The sequence below is a fragment of the Hemicordylus capensis genome, chromosome 2 (genome assembly GCF_027244095.1).
Source record: "Hemicordylus capensis ecotype Gifberg chromosome 2, rHemCap1.1.pri, whole genome shotgun sequence".
In the NCBI taxonomy this organism is placed as follows: Eukaryota; Metazoa; Chordata; class Lepidosauria; order Squamata; family Cordylidae; genus Hemicordylus; species Hemicordylus capensis.
In genome coordinates this window covers 254230208-254240077 of record NC_069658.1, presented here as the reverse complement: position 1 = coordinate 254240077, position 9870 = coordinate 254230208, and the positions used below count along the sequence as shown (strand labels likewise).

General features: G+C 48.1%; 1 protein-coding gene across 1 annotated transcript in view; it reads left to right on the top strand.

Annotated features, from left to right (window-relative positions):
* Nucleotides 1-6066: 6066 nt before the first annotated feature.
* LOC128348102 (regulator of G-protein signaling 2-like) overlaps nucleotides 6067-9870 on the top strand; it is a 41076-nt gene continuing 37272 nt past the window's right edge. Inside the window, exon 1 of the mRNA XM_053303658.1 lies at nucleotides 6067-6193. The gene's annotated coding sequence lies outside the window, so the exon portion shown is untranslated. The remainder of the gene's footprint in view (nucleotides 6194-9870) is intronic.

The following is a 9870-nucleotide window of genomic DNA, read 5'->3' as shown; positions in this document are numbered from 1 at the left end:
CATTCCCTTCACAATGGGAAATCACTCTGTACATTCTCAGAGGAACGCGGCTGGAGATGTCAGCATTTCTGCAAACAACATATACCAGCATGGTAGTCCAGAAAAGTATAACCTGTGCCATAAAACATACTCAACATATAGCACAACAGCACCTTGATTCAAGCTGTGCACACATGATCAGGGGTTTCATTTCATGTTTTTTGATGGAGAGAAAAACAGTTATGGGAGGGAAAGATTCACTCCTCTTAGATATCTTCAATTGCACCCCACCCCCTCAAAAAGCCATGGCTTCTAAAACTAATTGTTTTGGTTGTTCTTATGCCTCACAAGAACTACAATATAGGTGATCCTAAGGATAAACCACACATGGTCCCTCTTGCGTTTTCCCTCAATGGAGCCTGTGCAGATGATTATTTCTGAGCTCCAAATGGAGCATCTCCCCCCTTGGCTCTTATGGCAGCAGCTCTGATCCAGCAACGGTGACTGTAAAGCAGAGTTGTGCCATCGAGTCAGTGCCGACTCCTCATGACCACAGAGCCATGTGGTTTTCTTTGGTAGAATACAGGAGGGGTTTATCATTGCCATCTCCCGCCCTGTATGAGATGATGCCTTTCAGCATCATCCTATATCACTGCTATATCACTGCTGCCCAATATAAGTGTTTCCCATAGTCTGGGAAACGTACCAGCGGGGATTAGAACCCGCAACCTCTTGATCCCTAGGCAAGTTACTTCCCCACTGTGCCATTAGGTGGCTTCTGGGTGACTGTACAGATATAAGAAAGAAAGAGGGTACTAAAGGAGGAAAAGGCTGTTTGCTCTAACTTCCCAATGGTTAAATTGCAGCCAGTGTCCTTGTCAATGGAGTATTGAACTTGACTAGACCAGCTGGGAAGCAATTTCTGGACTAGTTAATTTCAATCCTAAGTAGAAGCAGCCTGTACAGGTGGCATAAGAGTGGTGATGAATGAGCTTCAGGTGCTGCTCTCCTCTCCAGACACTTAGGTCTACCTAATTTTGCCCACTGCTGCATTAAACCCAGGTGTTTGGGCTGGTTATTTGCCTGAGCCCATGTATTCCACAGGGTTGCTAACTTTTTCTGGCCTGGGCCCCTGTTCCTTTAGCATAAGTTTGATCTTCAGCTATTAGCAGGCAATAACGCTTACATACAAGGATTACCTTTTGATTTCTGCAATCCATGTTACCATTAAAGTCAGGAGGGTGGGTTTCTGCTCAAATGGCAACTCTGCTGCTCCAGCCTTCTGTTTTCAACAGCACTCAGCCCCATCTCTGGGAAGCGCCCAAACAGGGCCTGAAAGTAATTGTCCTCCCCAGTTGAGGGTTCCCAGGATCTGATGCCCAGAGTGGCACTTGGGGCTACATGAGTGACAGATCATGTGAATAAACATTAATTCTTTCACAGGCTGTTTTTCAAAAATTACCCCCCCACACACACACACACCATAACAGTCATTCCTGAAGTGTTACAAACATGTGTAGAGAATGTGCTGCTCAACATGGATAATAGCCAATAGGAGCCTGCGAAGACTCCATCAGTCTGTCCACACATCTGTCACAGTGCCAGTAACTGTTCTTCTAGAGGCCAGTTCTGGGTTTCCCAGAATACAGCCCGAAGGCACTACAAGACCGATCAAGCCAGTTAAACCAGAAAGACCACTGCATTACTGAAAAGGGGAACATGCGCACCACAGACCATGACGGTTCTATTATAGTCTCTCCAGGTGTATGATAAACAACCCTTTAACATCAAAAATGGTATTCTTTTATCATTTCTATTGCTCTCTTCCCTGGACAAAGGGCATTGTGACACATTAGCTCATGGTAGATTTGCACATCAGGAATTGCACCTGGATCTTCTTCGTGCCAAGCATGTGCACTGTCATCGAATTGTAGCCAGCACTAAAATCTGGGAGTTGCATATGGAATCCAGCCTAATGCTGTGTATTTTAACTGTAGTGGCTCTGTGGAATCTCAAGCAAGAGTCTTTCCTAGTCATATGAACATACAAAGCTGTCTTATATTGACCCAGACCACTGCTCCTCCTAGCTTAATATTGCCTTCCCTGACTGGCAGCAGATCGCCAGGAATTCGGACAAAAAGTGTCTTTCTTAATGCTATCTGGATTGAACCTGGAACCTTCCGCATGCAAAGCAGGCACTCTACCTCTAGGTCATAGCCCTCCCCCACAACTGTGAAAGGACTAGGAACCTGCTTTGTACTGAGTCAGAGTATTGTTCCATCCAACTCAGTATTGTCTACACTGGCTGGCAGCAACTTTCCAGGGGTGCAGACAGAGAAAGATCCTTCCCGGCCTTACCTGGAGATGCCAGGGAGTGAACCTGGGACCTACTGCATGCAAAGTATAAAATCTATCCTAGGGCTTGATAAATACCAGGCATCAGGGAGGGATGGCGCCTAGAAACTATGGTACTTAGACTAGGATATTCAGGAGCAGGGTTATTTAATAAAAATCGTTATTTGTCCCAGGTAGCCCTGTGTCTATTCGAAGTATGCTATTTATAAAGGGGACAAAGCCAGTGCGGTGTAGTGGTTAGAGTGCTGGACTAGGACTGGGGAGACCTGAGTTCAATCCCCATTCAGCCATGATACTTGCTGGGTGACTCTGGGCCAGTCACTTCTCTCTCAGACTAACCTACTTCACAGGGTTGTTGTGAGGAGAAACTCAAGTATGTAGTACACTGCTCTGGGCTCCTTGGAGGAAGAGCAGGATATTAAATGTGTATTTAAAAAGAGGAAGAAGAAGAAGAAGCCCATTTACCCTCCCCCGCTCCAAAGTAGGCAGCTTCGCATGATCACCCTAAAGTAACGGAAAATATGTAGGAGGGAACTGGAGGTTTCCGGCAAGCACATGTTCCCAATGGAAGCATTGTCTTTAGCTGCCATCCACTCATTCTGCACTGGACTTCTGAAGATTCTACTGACTTGTAGAATCTAGAAATTTTACAATCTAGACTTGTCCTGCACTGGACTTCCCACATGTAGGATCTAGAGATTCTGAAATAGAATTCTGATTCCTTGCAGCAGGATCTCTGACTTCTGTCACCAAGGTTTGATGTTGGATTGACAGTTTTGGTAGAATCTCAGTATTGAGGCATAGGAACTGGTAGCTGGCAGCAGGGGCATAACTATAATGGGGCAAGGGGAGACAGTTGTCTGGGGGCCCACTGCCGGGGGGGCGGCAGAGGCAAGTCACATGACTGACTCTCCCAGCCGAGCACCCGCCCAGGCTTCCTTCAGTGGTATTCATCCTCCGAAATGGATGTGAGTGAAGACCTGGAGCTACCAGAACAGCAGGTCTTTCTCTAGTACCATTAAATGACTTGCATCGTCCACAATTTACAAAACCTTTCAAAAAACAATTTAGGATGAGTTTCAGTGGGGCGGGGGGGCGCATTTTAAAATCTTGTCTCTGGGCCCACTACAACCTTGCTACACCCCTGGCTGGCAGCTTCAGATGGCATGGGAGCACGCACTGGCTAGGAATCTCCAGTTCCCTCCTACTTGCTTTCTATTTATTTTTAGGTGATCGTGCAAAGCAGCCCCGTGTCTGTCAAGTAATTGTGTCAAGTGTCCATTATCTGGCGCCTACATTTTGGGGCTGGCTCCTAGATCCAAAGAAAATGGGCCAAGGCCTGTTCTCCCACTGAGCTCTGGCTCCCTCTTTTTTTCTGCCAGCACAGCTAGCACAGCCAGGTTGGCCCGACAGGGAGGAGCCTGGATGGAGTGGAACCATCTCCGAAGACGCAGACCATATTGCTCCGTCCTGCATTGCCTCCTCCGCCCATCCCCCTCTTCCTACACAAACACCACATCACATCCTGAGTTATGTGTTACTCAACGCAGCTTTGGGCTTCACATCTGCTCTTGGTAGCAAGTTGTTCCTGTACAGAAGTTCACCAGCGGAAACTTTTTTTCTTTTTCCTGGCATGGTGATTCCCTAACTGCTGAACTCCTGTCTTCCTCCTATCTGTTGAAAGCACAGATGCCCTGCCAGAAGCACAGTTCCTGCCTCGAGCCGTACAACCCATTTGCCAACAAGCAAGAACGGGACACTCCCACAGCACTTGGCAATCCTCCTTCAGAGAGGGCACACATCTGAAGCCGCTGTCCGCTGTTGTCGCTCAATGCAACGGCCTTGTATAGACGCAGTATAGCTCTGTAAATTCTGGGACAAAGAGAGAGAAACGATCACCCTCATGCCCTGCCTGTGAGCTCCCAAAGGTATTTGGTTGGATGCTGTTGGCAAAGGGATGCTGGACTAGATGGACTTCGGGTCTGATCCAGACAGGGCAATTCATCCATGAGGCAAGGTAAAGCGATGGCCTCAGGCAGCACCCATGTCATGGGGCAGTGCCAGTGTAGGTATCATCTCATCCACTATTGCAGCTGCTGCTATCTGGTTCTGCACTGCCCTCCCTTTCTGACCCCTCCCCACCTTGTCTCTCAGCCCAGCCCCCTGACACCAAACAAGAGATGGAGCCAGCCTCATCTCCCTTGCTAGCACCGCCCTTTCTCATCTCCAGCCTGCCTTACTTTCTGGACATGCTGGGTTTTTAAACTGCAAGTCAGTGGCAGAGGCTGTGGTGATGAGGGAGCATAGGAGCGCACTTCTGCAAATGCCTAATATCCCACAAATGCAGTCGCATGAAACTACAGCTACTAATGCCTTTTTTAATGTGCCTACAGCAGCATGGGTGGTGCAAAAACCATTCACGGGACAGTGTGCGGTATGCCAGTCAATATTACAGTCTTTCGGTTATAGGGATAGCAGCATGTTTCTGCGAAGCTTGCTAGATGTAAGCTTATACAGGATGAGCACCATGTAGCTCATGCATGGCTTGAATACAGCCATGTATTGAATACAGAATATAGCTTGAATACAGCCAATCAAGAATGTGTTTCTGCTCACTGCTGTGGAGGCATGAGCAAACACAATCAAAAAGTCCCCGGGGGGGAGAAATTTTGGGGAAAGTCTACCATGATTTAATGAAAACTATATTCATCATCATCATCATCATCATTATTATTATTATTATTATTAATAATTCAATTTCTATACTGCCCTTCCAAAAATGGTGCAGGGTGGTTTACACAGAGAAATAATAAATAAATAAGATGGATCCGTGTCCCCAAAGGGCTCACAATCTAAAAAGAAACATAAGATAGACACTAGCAACAGTCACTGGAGTGATTCTGTGCTGCAGGTGGATCAGGCCAGTTACTCTCCCCCTGCTAAATAAAGAGAATCACCACGTTAAAAGTTGCCTCTTTACCAAGTTAGCAGGGGTAAGGTTATGAGAATACATTATTCTTTTGGGTTGTGGGGATAGGTGAAAAAAGTTTGATAACCATGGCAACAGAAGTCACTGTAGGACTGGGGTGTACCTTCCATAGCTGACTAGGGGAGGGAATTTTAGCAGACAGCTTTTCTCCCCACACACCACTGCAGCCTAGAAGTAGCGCCTGCTGAAAGCCTCTTTCAACACAACTATTACTTATGTATTGTTCCACTACAACGACAAAGCCAGGGTACCACAACCATCAGAACCACAGTATTAGAGGTACAGAATCTTCTCCCGGGCTGTTCTTGTCCTCACTCACCTTTGATATCCACAGGTAGGTGGAGTAGCCCTCCCCCAGGAACACAATCACTCTGCTAGTGCTTTTAACAGCTTCCTGGCAGGCAGAAAATCAACAGGTGCTGCTCTGCCATGATGGAATGGGAGCTTTGGCCTATTACAGACTCAGAATTAAAGGCACAAGAGGAAGGTGGTGACCCTGAGCCGCAGGTGCTGACTACACACGCGAATCCACCCTATGACACATGCTGAATCCAAATCACCCACCACACCAGCCGCCCGGGGAGTGAGTGTCTCGCGATGTCACACTCCTTCCCTCCACTCGCCATGCTCTCCAAGGCCCAGGGCCACACATACACCCACATACACTCACAGAGACCCGTCAGGGCACTTTGCCACTCCCTTGAAGGGAGGGAGCGACTCGAGGGAGGGAGGGACCGGCTTAGACTCCGTTGCGCCGAGCAGCAAGGAAACCGACTCGCCTCCTCTGTGATCCCTGCAGGAGTGAACAGAAGGAAAACACAGAGCGCAGCCGGCAGCCCCCCTCAGGGGAAAAGAGAGCAGGGCAGAAAGGTAAGCAGGCGCCTGGATGGCAAGTGCCGACTTACCTCTTTAATTACCTCGCTGTCTGTTCCTCTTTCCCCTTCTTCTCTCTTTCTAGCTTGTGGAGCTGCCTAATCAACTTGATCTGCCTGTCTTTGGCTGGCTCTGGGCATGTTCTTAAACTCTCTCTCTCTCTCTCTCTCTCTCATCTGTCGGGTGGCACTTCAAAGACTTCTGCTACAATACGCCTGGAAGGAGCCTCACAATTCTTTCCTGTCTTTCCTCCCGTCTCACCCCAACACGGCAGCGGCTGGCCCTCTGGAATGTCTCTTGTGTTCCCTGAAGCCCCTTCCCTTCCTTCCATTCCCTTCTCTCCTCTCCCCTTCTGTCTGTCTCCGCTACTTCATCTTTTCCCACACCAGTGATCTCGCTGCTCCGCCTCAAACGCGACGATCAGGTAATATTTTCCATCAAACAGCAGACAGCCTGTGTCTGCCTACTTTACTTATCCTGCTTTAAAAAAAACAACACCCAAGAGAGTGCTTCTTGTGTCCCATGCCACGAACCTCCCTCCCGCAACCTTCACTCTCTGGGGCAGCTTATAGCTGTGTCCATGTTGCTTGCAGCCCTCCCCCTCCTTGGCTACCCACAGACCTGCCCATGTCCCAGCTCGCAGCAACTCTCTTGTTATTCCAGTCCCTCCAAAAGGCCCCTGCTCTGGTGGTGTTTATTCTCTGGACATTCCTCTGCCTTCAGGATGGATGGACAGATGGACCAAAGGGTGACTCCAGAAAGCTTGTCCCTGGCTCTAGTGCCCAAAAGAGGGTGAGGGAATTTGACCGTGGTGTGTGTGTGTGTGTGCGCGCGCATGCAGCACAGAGACAGACAGGATGGGGGGCACACAGGCTTGTGGGGCAGCAGCCCAGCCTCTCCCTTCTCTCTTTCTCCAGATGCATGATTTACATCTCCGCAGAGACATAAGCCAGAAACTCCATCCCTGACCTTTTGCTTTCCCTTGGGGTACAAACACTGTTTGGAGAGGAATTAACTCCTCCTTTCCCGGCTTTGTAGTGACAGCCTCACAAGCAGCAGACCAGACTGGGAGGGAAACGAATCCCAGAAAGGCCCAGGATGTCCAGAGTTTCATTGAGCTCTGGGACACCCTGCCATGGGATAGCAATGCACCTAGCTAGTATGATCAGAGATGATTGCTGAGCCACGGGTTTGGAAGATACGGAGGCAACGGACATATCTTTACACTTTTTAGCAAACGTTCCCAAAGTGGTTTACATGAATATAAATAAATAAATAAAATGGCTCCCTGCCCCCAAAAGGGCTCACAATCTAAAAAAGAAACATAAGATAGATACCAGCAACAGCCACTGGAGGGATGCTGTGCTGGGGATGGATAGGGCCAGTTGCTCTCCCCCTGCTAAATATAAGAGAATCGCTACTTTTAAAAGGTGCCCCTTTGCTCAGTTAGCAGGGGACCCCCCCCCAAAAAAAAGACCCTGAAAAGGCATCCATTCCAATCTCTCCCCAGCATCAACAGGGAGTACACCCAGGACCCTTCATCTTTCAAACATGCTGTGCATAGGAAACCACTATGTGCTACAAACAGGGAACAGGTGCACTGCAAAACTGATATGGCTGGAGGTTGGTTCTACAGAGCAAATCTCCCCAGAAGACTCAAGCTGCAGACTAGGGGGCTAGTCACAGAGCAGCCACAGAGAAGGCCTAGTCACGAGTCGCCACCAAACGAGCCAGTGGCAATGTAACCGGACCTCTCCAGATGACCTTAATAGGTGACTGGTTTCATGATGGAGAAGGCACTCTGTTAAGTACCATGGACCTAAGCCATTGCTGAGGGCTTTATAGGTAATGACCAGCACTTTGTATTTTGCTCGGAAAAATATCAGCAACCAGTGCAGTTCTTTAAAAACCAGTGTTATATAGTCCATTCAGGTTGTCACAGAGACTAGTCTGGCTGCCGCATTCTGTACCAATTGTAGTTTCCAGACTACGTACAAAGGCAGCTGTGTTCCCTCTATAATGTGCACATGTGCTCGCACACACATTTTTTCTATGTTCGCTCAGCTGATTTTAGATCCTGCTCAGGTTGAATCAGGAAGGCCCCATTCTGGATGTACATTCGCATACACTGCCATGATACTGCTGCCCAGAACAAAACTCATTCTGCACACAGATAAGAAAAATTAGAACAACACTGAAAAGCAGCCCCACGTAGAATGCGTTACAGTAGTCAAGCCTGGACATTACCAGCATATGCACCACTGTTTTAAGATAATTTACCTCCAGAAATAGGAGTAGCTGACATATCAGTCAAAGCTTATAAAAAGTGCTCCTGGCTACTTCCTCAACCTCAAAACCCGACAGAAAGGGTTTTGGATTGAGGAGCACACCTAAGCTACATACCTGATCATTCAGATACATCCAGAATGGGCATCCAGAATGGGCAGATCTAAGAGCCAGCATGGTGGCTGGCCCCACTCTGGGCTCCTTGGAGGAAGAGCAGGTTAGAAAATGTAGATAACAACAACAACAACATCCAGAATGGGCTAAACCATCTCTTGAGTCCAACCCTCCACAGTCAGTACCTCCGTCTTATTTGGATTCAACTTCAGTTTTTTATCCCTCATCCAGTCCATTACTACCTCCAGGCAGGCATTTAGGGAAGTTATGCCATTTAGGGAAGTTATGCCATTTCCTGATGAGCATCAGCATATTGATAACACCCTGCACCAAATCTCCTGATGATGATAACAGTGGTTTCATATAGATGTTAAAGCACATTGGAGACAGTATGGAGCCTTGGAGACAATATGGAGCCTCCTTACCTTAGTTCTCCCTTTGCAGAGCAGCAGTCTCCAAGCAACACCATCTGGCATCTACTAGAGAGGTAGGAATGGAACCACTATAAAACAGTACCACTCAATCCCACCTCCCTCATGCAACCCAGAAGGATACCATGGTCAATGGTATCAAAAGTCTCAAGAGATCCAAAAGGATCAGCAGAGTCACACTCCCTCTGTCGATAGCCAATTGGAGATGATCCATCAGGCTAACCAAGGCAATCTCAACCCCACAGCCTGCTCAAAAGCCACTTTCAAATGGGTCTAGATTATCTGTATCATAAGAACATAAGAACAGCCCTGCTGGATCAGGCCCAAGGCCCATCTAGTCCAGCATCCTGTTTCACACAGTGGCCCACCAGATGCTTCTGGAAGCCACAGGCAGGAGCCGAGGGCATGCCCCCTATCCCGCTGCCACTCCCCTGCAACTGGTACTCAGTTGCATCCAGCCTTTGAGGCTGGAGGTGGCCTTTAACTGCAACTGCAACTGGCATCCTGCCTTTGAGGCTGGAGGTGGCCTTTAACCCTCCAACTAGTAGCTGATGATATCCAAACCCATCATCCATAACTGCCTGGAGCTGAGAGGCCACCACGTGCTCAATTACCTTGCCCAACCATGGAAGACTGGAAATGGGTTTGTAGCTAACTCTGAGGGATCCAATGCAGGTCTCTTCAAATAAGGTCTAATAATAGCCTCCTTAAGACGAGGCATCCTGCCCTCTCTCAGAGTAGCATTTATATTTACCAGACCCTCTCTGATAATAAGATTACCAGATGAAATAAGCTAAGTTGGGTAAGGGTAAAGAGAACAGGTTGTAGGGCGTACAGTCTGAA